The 11,791-nt window shown below is 44.1% G+C and overlaps 1 non-coding gene across 1 annotated transcript; it reads left to right on the top strand.

Annotated features, from left to right (window-relative positions):
* The first annotated feature begins 11,346 nt into the window (after window positions 1–11,346).
* On the top strand, window positions 11,347–11,449 carry LOC123456329. The gene has a single exon (XR_006634465.1). It is a non-coding gene; the product is annotated as a U6 spliceosomal RNA (small nuclear RNA).
* The last annotated feature ends 342 nt before the right edge of the window (window positions 11,450–11,791 follow it).

The raw sequence follows: 11,791 nt of genomic DNA, 5'->3' as shown, positions 1-11,791 counted from the left end.
TTTCTTTCTTTCTTTCTTTCTTTCTTTCTTTCTTTCTTTCTTTCCTTCTCTCCCTCCCTCCCTCCCCCCCCTCTCGGTATGTATGTATGTGTGTATCTGTTTGCAAATAAAAAATAAAATATTTTTAAAATCCAGCCATTAAAAAAATAACAGTAGGACTGATGCAAATTGAATTCCAAGTAAGCAAGGCGAAGAGATCTTGGAAGGAAGTCTGTGCCATCAATAAAGGCAACTGAGCTGTAGAGCGGCCAGCATTTAGTTGAAGGCTCTGGTGCATTGTACTGACCAAACCAAAGAGCCATAAGCCAGTATATATATATGTATTAAATACAAGCTATTCAGTGTCATAGCAAAATTCGCAATGAGCATCTCTCAGGAACCTGATCTCAGCTGACACTAAAATAACTTTACAAAATATTTTATTCATTTATTAGCAAGCAAAGAGAGAGAGAGAGAGAGAAGGAGAGTATGGGCATGCCAGGGCCTCCAGTCACTGCAAATGAACTCCAGATGCATGTGCCACCTTGTGCATCTGGCTGGTATGGGTACTGGGCAAATCAAACCTGGATCATTAGGCTTTACAGGCAAGTGCCTCAACCACTGAGCCATCTCTCCAGCCCTTGTAAAGTAACTTTATTTAGTGAGCACATTGTACCAAACCCATGTTTCCAGGTGCACAGAAATCTTCCCTCTTGACCTTTAATCCACTCCAGCCTTTCCCTACATTTTAGAGGACAAGTTGTGTTCACAGAATGACAAGTCTGTGCGGACTGACGGACGCAGTGTCACGGCTGCTGGTTGTTTGGAGGGTTACCCTTCCGCGAGGGTCAGTAGGGGCCAATGCACGTGTGGATATGGTGGTGTGGGCAAGTGAGCTATGCGCGCTTAGAGAAGCGGGTTTGCATATGCACGCTTCGCTTTTAGTACAAGATAGAAAAATGAATCTGATCACTGTCATTATGGTTGTTTGGGAGGAAGGCAGACAAGCACGGGGGATTTCTTTCCTCTCTCTCCAGTCCCTCTTAGAAAACACCCGCCCTCCAGATCCGGAGGTTGCATTTGCTTTTAAGCTGGAAGCTTATTCTTTAATGGGTTTGTGACTCATAGGAGCCTGGGTGATGGTTGCTTTTTCTGTGTATAGAACTATAATCCTTCTCAATTATCAAAGACATAAATTACTATTATTTCCTTACCAGATCGAACATCTCGCTTAAATATGTGAAAGAAAAATTGTTGGTTGTCTGGTGAATTTTCCTCTTGGAGGGAAAAAAAAAAAAAAACCTTGCCTATTCTTAATCTACAAGTTCAATGAAAGTTCAAAAGTTTATCAGTGCAAACTCTATATTCTAATAATTCATCAGCCGGCTTCTACCTCTGCATCAGAAAACTCTAGGGTTGAGACATTATTGTCTCCCCTCCCATTGTAAAAGTAATCAAATGGCACGCTTCCTGCATGTATCACAAATACCTATTGATCACAATCACAGCACAGATGGTATGAGAGAGCTTGGCTGACACAGTCCCTGGTGTCAATCACACGAGCAAATTGATTCTGACTGCTCAGCCACGTTTCTCCTACCCAAGCAGAATGCCATTCGGTGCTGCCGTTTGCAGAATTTTGAACAGACAGCATTTTCTTAAAAAAAAATATTATTTGCAGGCAGAGAGAGACAAAAAACAGAGACAGAGAGTAGGCACACCAGGGTCTCTAGCTAAGGCAAACAAACTCTGGGTACATGCCCCACTTTGCGCATCTGGCTTTATGTGGGTGCTGGGGAATAGAACCAGGGTCATCAGGCTTTGCAGGCAAGTGCCTTAACCACTGAACTATCTCTCCAGCCCACCAGATAGCATTTCTGAAGGAATGTCATAGTCCAAAGTTGCTATAAAGGTTAACTTGATTATTGAGAAAATAGTGATTTTTTAAAAATGTAATTTATATTTAACCATAAGCAAGTCAACTTCTTTCTCTGGTGTTGAAAGAGTGCTCATCAATTTAGAATTAATCCTGATTTATGTGTGTTAATTAGGGTAAAGGAAAATCCTTATTTGCATTTTTCTATGACAGTATGAAGTCCCATTAATACTTTTTTTTTTCCAACTGGGATTTGTTTTCTTATTCATTTTTGGTTTAATAATTTTCATGGAAATGACTAAAGCTCTTACACTTATGCCATCAATCTTTCCCTGGTGACGTGGGTATGGAGCTACATGCTGGAGAATAATGAGGGGGAAGAGGGCCAACGTCCCCGAGTAAACACTATTGTCAGCACTAAAATCCTCTGTGAGAGCCAGATAAGAAAGGGTTTTCTTTGATATCCTCCATTACTTACTGCTTCATCCATGATCAAGGCGACCATGACAGAGCTCAATGCGTCTGATGCCATCAGGGAAGGGGTCTGGAATGTGAATGTTTAGCTTGGGGACCAAGTTGTGCTTTTCTTATCAGAGTTTCCAGGGCCAGGCTGGCCTGTTTCCCATGTGGTCTTTTTGTTTGTCTTTTGAGGTAGGGTCTCCTAGTCCAGGCCGATCTGGAATTCACCCTGTAGTCTCAAGGTGGCCTTGAACTCACAGCGATCTTCCTACCTCTGCCTCCTGAGTGCTGGGATTAAAGGCATGCGCCACCATTCCCAGCTTTATGTGCTCTTTTATTTTTATAACTTAGCCATCTTATCCCTTTCCATCATATTGCTCCTCGCCTATACCTCCTCTCTGATGGCGGGAGAAGCCGAGTTACTTTAAACGTAACGTTTAGGTAACCTACAAAGAAAATCTGGGGCTAAAGAGATGGCTGAGCAGTTAAAGGCACTTGCTTGCAAAGCCTGGTGGCTCAGGTTTGATTCCCAAGCACCCACATGAAGCCAGATGCACAAAGTGGCACATGTATCTGGAATCCATCTGCAGTGGCAAGAGGTCATGGAGCCCCCATTCATTCATTCACTCATTTATTCTCTCTCTCTCCTTGCAAATAAATGCATAAGATCTTAAAAAATAGTCTAAGCTACCCTGCAGCCATCACTGATTGCTTTGAGAATGAACATCTGACTCCAGGGAAACCAGCTCAGAGGCTGGTCTCATGTCACTAGATGCCTCTTCTCTAGAAATCAAGCCAAGAGACACTGTCTGCCCGGAATGAAAAGTCTATCAGTCATGCGGGAATCAGGCTGCAACAGGCCGGGGGCTGCCATTTTCAGACTTGTATTCGTTGTTGAGCCAGAGGAGAAAACCCATCTGCGAAGAGAACAAGAGACCAAAGTCAGTGAGATGGCAGAGACCTCAGGCTCCCATCAGGTACGGGGTTAACGCTGCCTCTGAGGTCTACAGTGTTAGGCTTATCAGATTTCCTGGGACCCAGCAGCTCCCCTACTGGTTAAGATGCTCTTCTGCTTGGCTTTTATGGTCCTCTGATTCTTCCAGACTGGCTTGAGTGAGTTTCTCTTCTTCAAAATCACTGGTGCCTTGCCTGGAAAAGTTTCCTACCATAGGGAGATGACAGTGGGAATGTGCTCTCACCAGTCCATCTGGTTCAACACCTGGGAGCCCCGGAAGGTCACCGTACTTGACTCTTGTAGTTCCACAAGGCCTCACCCTGACTCTCAAAAGCTGTTCTCAGCTTCTGCCCCATTGCTGTGACTACCCATATTCTCTCCAGCCCCCAAAACCAATTCTGCTTTCCTCATCGCTGCCTGTGGTGGTTTAAGGTGGGCTGTACTTGAATATGGGCTGACCTCTGTGATCTGCTGCTGTAATGTTAAAATACCTTAAATGGGATGTTTGGCTCTTCCAAGGATAGGTCACAGGAAGCCTTGTAACTTCTACCTGCGACCCTGGGAATATCCTCCTGGAACCCTAAGCTGCCCAGTAAGAAATTGAGCTATTATGAAGCTACCACGCTATCAGGAGCCAAAGACGTGATGGAGCATAGAGAGAGGATGTAAAAAGAGGAGAAGCAAGTGAGGAGATGGGAGGCATAGCAGTTAGCTTCTCACGGTGGGGATAAAACATCAACCAGAAGCAGCTTGTGCAAGGAAAGGGTTTGTTTTTAGATTAGTTGTGAGGGGAAGTTTCACCATCAGGTTCCACATCTTGTCACAGCAGCTGGGAGGAGGCAGCAAGAAGTAGTTTGCTGGCAATCAGGGCTCGATTACACAATCCCAAGGTCTGCTCCATAGTGACGCACATCCTCCAGCAAGGCTCCATCAGCCAGGGATTAAGGATGAGGCTTGATAATGAACATATGATGCTACTGGGAGCATTTTACTTTCAAATCACCACAGGATAAAGGAAGGAAGGGGACAGGGGGTGGAGGGAGGGAAGAAAGAAGAGAGAGAGAGAAAGTAAGTAAGTATAGGCTCTAAACATTCAAACTTATCAATGAAGAAGCCATCTTCAGGCCCACTGCATACTTTGTACTCGTGGATCCAAGATAAACCACCCAGCTTAGTCCCTCCAGAATTACAAAGGAAGAAAAAACTATGAGCAAAATAGAAGGGCAGACCCTATTCTTTGCTTCTTTTTTTTCGGGGAGGGGGGTCTTGGCAGATCCCTGGAAAGATGGGATTCAACATGTGTCCAGGCTCCTAATTTAGACCCTATTACTTGTGATAGTTTGAATGTATGTCCCCCCCCAACCCCGTTGACTCATGTGTTAAAATTGAATTTGTAACTTGGACCTCCAGTAGCCTGGCTCAGGGAGGTGACCCTGGGAGCAGATCTGAATTCCAGCCCAAAGGTGCACAGAGAACTGGTTTGAGATCTTGGTGTCCAGCTTGCTGCTGGTTCATGCTTGCTGCTCATTTGTGTTTGCTGGTTGGTGGTGGTGGCGTCTCTCTCTGCTTGGATTTATGAATGGAAACCAGCATTCCCCATCATTGATGGAACTTCTCCTGGATCTATAAGCTTGAAATAAATCCCTTCCTCCCATAAAACTGGGTTTAGTTGAATGTTCATCCCAGCATTCCTGGCACTGGCAGAAGGTTTGTTTTCAGTTATGCATTTCTGATCAGTTATTTTCGATTTTGAAGTACTTTATTCTCAGATTGGGTGCATGTGTAGGTTTTATGTTTTTAGGGTAATTGGGGAAAAAATAATCTCAAGGAGCGTAAGAAGGAACTTCATACAGCACCTGTGGTGGTACGCAACTGTAGTCCTAGATCTTGAGAGGCTGAAGCAAGAGGACCACAGATTCAAGACCAGCCTGCGCTACCTAGTGAGGTGAAGGCCATCTTGGATTACTTAGCAAGATCTTGTGTGAGAAACAAAAACAGAAGAGCCCAAAGCCATAAACCAAAGAAAAAAGATCTTTGATATACTTCATTGTGGACCAAATTTAACATACATGTTTCTTTGTCAATCCATGTTGACATCATTTATGGGAGGCCAGAGGCAAAGTATGCATCTGTGGTTCGGTTTAAGCTTTGGTGAGTGTCTTTTGTAAATTTTTTTATTTATTTGAGATTGACAGACAGAGAGAGAAAGAGGGAGAGAGAGAGAATGGGTGCGCCAGGGCCTCCAGCCACTGCAAACAAACTCCAGATGCGTGTGCCCCCTTGTGCATCTGGCTAATATGGGTCCTGTGGAATTGAGCCTTGAACCGGGGTCCTTAGGCTTCATAGGCAAGCACCAGCCTGGTGAGTGTCTTTTTAATCCACATCACCTCTTTCTGAAACCAATTTTGTTTGGACTTCTCCCATCCCACCAAAATGAGCTTTCCTATGTTCCCAGTAGGTCTCTCTCTCTCTCTCTTTTTTCTCTCTCCATTTTCATATACCCTTTGACTCTCCTTTTATATGCAACATTCTTCTTTGCAGTGTTCAGAAAACTCATTAGTGTGCAACCTCCTCAATTAGACAGAATAAACAAGCATTACTCCAAGTTTCCCCATGCTGCGGTAGAGACAGACAAGAGTTCAAGCAAAAATGTTGGCCCATTGTCCAAAGATTAGACCACGAAGCGTACTTTCCTTCAATCAAATTCAGATCACATTTTCCTGTGCTTTTCTATGCAAGTAATTAAACTCTTATCTTCCATTTTCAAAGGCCCTCTCCTTCCTCTTTTGCATATATCCATTTCCTCTTCTATTTATACACATTTATCTATTATTGTATATGCACCATTTATTGCTTATCTAATATTGTGTGTGCAACATTTATTTCTGAGGTTATCTGCTGTAAGATCTTTCATTTATATTTAATCTAACAACCATAAAATCAGCAACATGAACAGCTGGGGAATCTGAGATGCAAAGATTTTAAAAAAATATATTTTTATTTATTTGCAAGCAGAGATAGAAGAGAGACAGAGAGAATGGGCATGCCAGGGCCTCCAGCCACTGCACATAGACGCCAGCTCATGCACTGCCCCATGTATCTGGCTTTACGTGGGTACTGGGGAATCAAACTTGGGTTGTTAGGCTTTGCAGGCAAGTGCCTTAACTGCTGAGCCCTCTCTCCAGCCCCCCACCAAAGATTTTTTTTTAAATAATAGTTCAAAACAGAAAGGATACATTTTGAAAATGGTTCAGCTTCTCAAACAGTTCTTAAAAAAAACTGTGAAGTGACTGTCCTCCCTAGAAATTGCAGCTGTATAAAATTCTAACTATACGCAGTGCTCAGGCGCACAGGAACACAAGGAACATTCACCACATTCTATTCATGCGTACAGGTCGTGACTAAGATCTGGTGATTTCAGAGAAAGCTTCAATGTGGGTGTGCTTCAAGTGGGAGGAATTTCATGTTCCGGTCTCCCCTGCTGAACACCTAGAATATGAGAGACTTTGTAAAGTTTGTGCTCGACTCTTTTCAGAGGGGCATGTGGTGAAGGTCACGGCGTGATCAATCTCTGACTGCGCGGAGGGAAGGCACAGGAGCAAAACAAGCCCAAGTGAAAAGTTCAAGTGCGCGCGTGGTTGAAGGTTATTGAAGAGAAGCTTTTGCAGAAGTGTCGGCGCGCGTGCGCTCCCCCTCGCTGTCAGGTGTACCCCACCGCACGCGCATGTGCACGACTCGATGCTTGCTTAGACCCACCACCCAGTCCGCCAGGAAGTATGTACATGCTCTTCATCAGCAGAATGCCAGCATTGTGACATTGTCTTCCGTTCCTTAGCAACAAGCTGTCATGTCACCTTTGTGAAATTCTGGTCAGCCAGGAGAGGGGAACACTGAATTGTGATGGAGAAAAAAATCCTGATTTTAATCACAAATGCGTGTAAGAACTAGAAAGGTGATATGAAAAAGCAAGGTCAGGGGAAGGTGCCTTCGAACAAGTGTTTTTGATTAAGGTTTATGTGGGCACAGAAGTCCCCTCTAAGTTTTTTTTTATTGAATAATTTCCCCTTGATCCTTGAGTAACTAAAAGAGAAAGAAAGAAAGAAAAAAAAAAAAAAAGAAAAGAACAGTCCCTGACATTAACCTGGGACTGTGGTATGATTCCTTTGCTACGCTGCTGGGTCAGGAACTCCACCAGATGAGGACTTTGCCCAGCCAGCATGGATATACATGTCTGGCTTTATTTCCCAAACAATGATCTCTTCCCTGCTGCCTCTGGGGTAGGAGGTGGGGAACGGGGCACCTGAAGCAGTCCCTCGCACGTAGGGCTCCTGGGCTCGCGATGGGCTCCAGAGCACGCACATGTGAGACGTCAATGCCCCGACTCTGGTTTAGAGAAAGGGCGGCAGTTGTCAGCTTCCTGGGAAGTTGAGGATCCCACCTCATCTTGTGCCCTTGTTCTATATGTTAAGCATAATGCAAATTTATATATTTTAAAATATTTGACTTTGTGGGAAAAAAAACCAATGACTGATCTGAGAGCATTGGTCAGTGTTAGGGTACCACGTTCATTATGTCACACACACACACACACACACACACACACACACACACACACACCATTGAAATGGGAAAAAAATTAAAAGCGAAAATGCAGGGTTGCTTTTAAGAGAGAGAGAAAATAAGAAGCGATCCAAAGATGCAAAGATTAAACAACTCTGAGCCTGTTTGTGGTTGTCTTTTTATTATTTTTTAAAGGTGCCAGTGCAATTTCCTCCAGTTCCCTGTTTCTGCATTTAAAACGTCTGATCAGTCATTTAGTTCCAACGGAGACGTGATGTTTGAAGGCCACTACTCTGTAATGGCTTACCCTGGTTCAGATTATTTGCAATCCAGGGGGAGAAGTGTGCATTCTGGGTGAAAGCAAATAGAAAACATATCTGAACACAAATCAAAAGAACGATGGCCACACTCGCGCTTTGTCCCCATTACCGGGTCCCCAAGGCTCTCGCTGTGTCTGTCTTGGCGCTTTCTCTTTAGCGGCCTTCGGTCGGACCGGGTGGGAGAAACAGCAAAACCCACCACAAGCCTGGGCAGAGACGGAGGGCTGCGGAAATGGATGGGCTGGAAGGACTCGACATCTTTTAAGGGTTTGGCACTACATGCTTCATTGTGGGGAAGCTGAGGGAGGCGTCCCGGGAGGACTCTGGGTCTTTGTCAGGAAGGGCAGGAGAGGCAGCTCAGCTCCCACCTCCAGCTCTAGCGAGCTCCCAGGCAGTGGGCAATGGAAAATGTCGTTGACACAAGGCGGAGAGGGGAGGGGGCGTTGTTTCCGTAGCACGTCATGCCCTGCCCGGCCCAGGAGACAACACTTCATATAGGATTATCTATCTAACTGACTGCGCGTGGCGGGCAGGAAAGTTGTGATGTCTTTTTAAAGGGTTGTCTCAACAGGGTTCATTTTTTTGTCCCCCACCCCCACCCCCGACTCCCACTGACAGAAGAAGAGCTTGTGTTTATAAGCAAATCCACTCAACCCCTTAATGATGGCCTGGAATAAACACCTGACATTCACTAGCTTTTGGAGCCCTCCTGTGTTTAGGCATGAATTGTTCATTTCTATGCCTTTTGTATCCAGTCTGAAGGAAAGACAAATGATACACCAGATGATTTACATTATCAATGGAGGCAGAGGTTATGCCTGTGTTTATCTGATCCTCTTTTATTGTATAACAAACAGTAAGATAAGCTGGTACACAATGACCATTCAACTTGAGCCACCCAGCCAGCTCATCTCCACACTGACTTTAATTTAAAAAACTATGTTTTAAAAGGCAGGCTCTGGGTATCAGGCAAAGGCCTCTTTGGTTCAGGCAGGCTTGCAGGATGCGGGGCTGGGGTGGTTGAGGGTGGCATTCTCTTGTGACATCTGGCTTCTTGCTTCTTCTCCGTTTGCCAGGAGTTGCCCTCTGCAACTGGGACTTTTCTATTGAGTTGCCCCAGGAGAATTGCTAGGACCCTTTATAAGGATGCCTGGTTCAGGTTGACCTTGAATTCTTCACAGAGCACTGGAAATGGGGAACAAATTAACCTTCATGAGCAGACAACATGGGTGTGTGTGCACAAGCCTGAGAATAGGTGAGCTTGCTTTTCCTTTCAGAAAAATCCAGGCACCACAATGAACTAGAAAATAGGGGCTGGAGAGTTGGGTCAGTGGTTAAGGCACTTGCCTGCAAACTACAGCCCAGGTTCGATGCCCCAGTACCCGTGAAAAGCCAGATGCACAAAGTGGCACATGCATCTGGAGTTGGTTTACAGCAGCTGGAGGCCCTGGTACACCCATTTTCTCTCTCTCTTTCACTCATCTCTCTCTCTCTCTGTTCTCTCTCTGTTTGCAAATAAACAAAACAAAATTTAAAAGGAAACCAGAAGAATGATAGAGGAAAATAAAAGGAAACTAAATGTTAGTTCTTTACAAAAATCATTAAGGCCAGTAGGCCTCTAGCCAGGTGGTGGGAAGAAGAGAGGGAAAGGAAGAGACGTTGAAAAGGAGAAAGAGATGCAGAGTACATGTTCTCATACCAAGAAATGAAGAGAAGCATTGCTATAGATTTTCTTCTTCTTTTTTTTTTTTCAAATTTTATCAACAACTTCCATGACTGTGAAAAATATCCCATGGCCCTCCCTCCCCCCACTTTCCCCTTTGAAATTCCATTCTCCATCAGATCCCCTCCCCATCTCAATCAGTCTCTCTTTTATTTTGTTTGATGTCATGATCTTTTCCTCCTCTTATGCTGGTCTTGTGGAGTTAGTGTCAGGCACTGTGAGGTCATGGATATCCAGGCCATTTTGTGTCTGGGGGGAGCACATTGTAAGGAGTCCTACCCTTCCTTTGGCTCTTACATTCTTTCTGCCAACTCTTCCGAATTAGATCCTGAGCCTTGGGAGGTGTGATAGAGATATTGCAGTACTGAGCACTCCAGTCACTTCTTTCCAGCACCATGATACCTTCTGAGTTGTCCCAAGGCCACTGCCATTTGAAAAGAGAAGATTCTCTACCAAAAGTGAGAGTAGCATTAATATAAGGGTATGAACATTAAGAGAAGTGCTTACTGGGCAGTTTGATAAGCATAGTATATACATTTAGCCAGTCAGCAGCAGATGTTACACCCCTAGGGCTCATGACTACCTCTGTTTTAAGTTTTCAGTGTCAGGGATGTATTCCCTCCCATGGAGTGGGCCTCCAGTCCAATTAGAGGGCAGTTGGTTTCCACCATGATAGACATGCCACTATTGTACCTGTTGGGTCATTTGGCCTGGTGGGCCAAATATAAGGCTTGCAATGTCCACTGTTGAGTATCTTCACTGGTGATATTTCTTTCTTCCATTGAACTGCATGCAGAATGGCTTCTTCCAGCTTTCTGTCAGTTGGTCTAATGGAGGAGGTTATCAGCTCAGTTCCAGCAGGATTTCTCAGTGGCCTTGCAGCCCAAGTCTGTGGAGTCTTCAGCAATAGGGTCTTACCATCTTGCTATAGATTTTCATAATGTTAGGCAGTGCTATGAATGATTCTACATATGGAAATCCCACAATCTAGATTTTGCTAATTCCTTAAAAAGCCCAAACTACCCAAACTCACCAAGATGCAATAAATAACTGGGATAATTCTATGACTACTAAACTGAATTTTTAGCTAAACTTCCCTCGGGGGTTGGGGGGGGGGCGAAGGTAATGCTTCCTGGAAATATTTCACGCTATCAACTTCCCTCTAAACACTGCTTTACCTAAATATGGATCTATTAAAAATATTTTATGTATTTGCAAGCAGAGAGGTAGAGAGAAAGAGAGAGAATGAATGGGCACACCAGGGCCTCCAGCCATTGTAAACGAACTCTAAAAGCATGTGCTATTTTGTGTATTTGGCTTCATGTGGGTAATAGGGAATCAGACCAAGGTCATAAGGCTTTGCAGGCAAATGCCTTAGCTGCTGAGCCATCTCTTCAGTCCTAAATACAGATCTTACAAGATGCATACCAAGCAAAACGTGACTACAGAGCAATATTAATATTAAAATGAGAACTTGCTTTGGCAGCACATATACTAAATTTAGAACAATACAGAGAAGATTAGCCTGGCCCCCGTGCAAGGATGAAATGCAAATTCATGAAGCATTCCATATTTATTTTTACCTAAAGCTATAGTGCAATGCCATAGTAATAAAAACAGCATGGTACTGGCATAAAAACAGGATTCTAGACCAATGAAATAGAATCAAGGACCTGGACTTTGGGTCAAGTAACTACAGCTACTTGATATTTGACAAAGGCCTAATAATGTAGGCTGGAGAAAAGACAGCATCTTCAACAATGGTGCTAAGCAAACTGGATAACCATATGCAGGAAAATGAAATTTGATACAGACATCTCACCACACACAAAAATCAAGTCCAAACGGATCAAAGACCTCAATATAACACTAGAAACTTGGCTACTACTGGAAGAAAAAAATAAGAGGAGCTTTCCATG

Source organism: Jaculus jaculus, chromosome 20 (genome assembly GCF_020740685.1).
Source record: "Jaculus jaculus isolate mJacJac1 chromosome 20, mJacJac1.mat.Y.cur, whole genome shotgun sequence".
NCBI classification, from domain to species: Eukaryota; Metazoa; Chordata; class Mammalia; order Rodentia; family Dipodidae; genus Jaculus; species Jaculus jaculus.
This window is presented reverse-complemented; position numbering and strand designations above follow the sequence as displayed.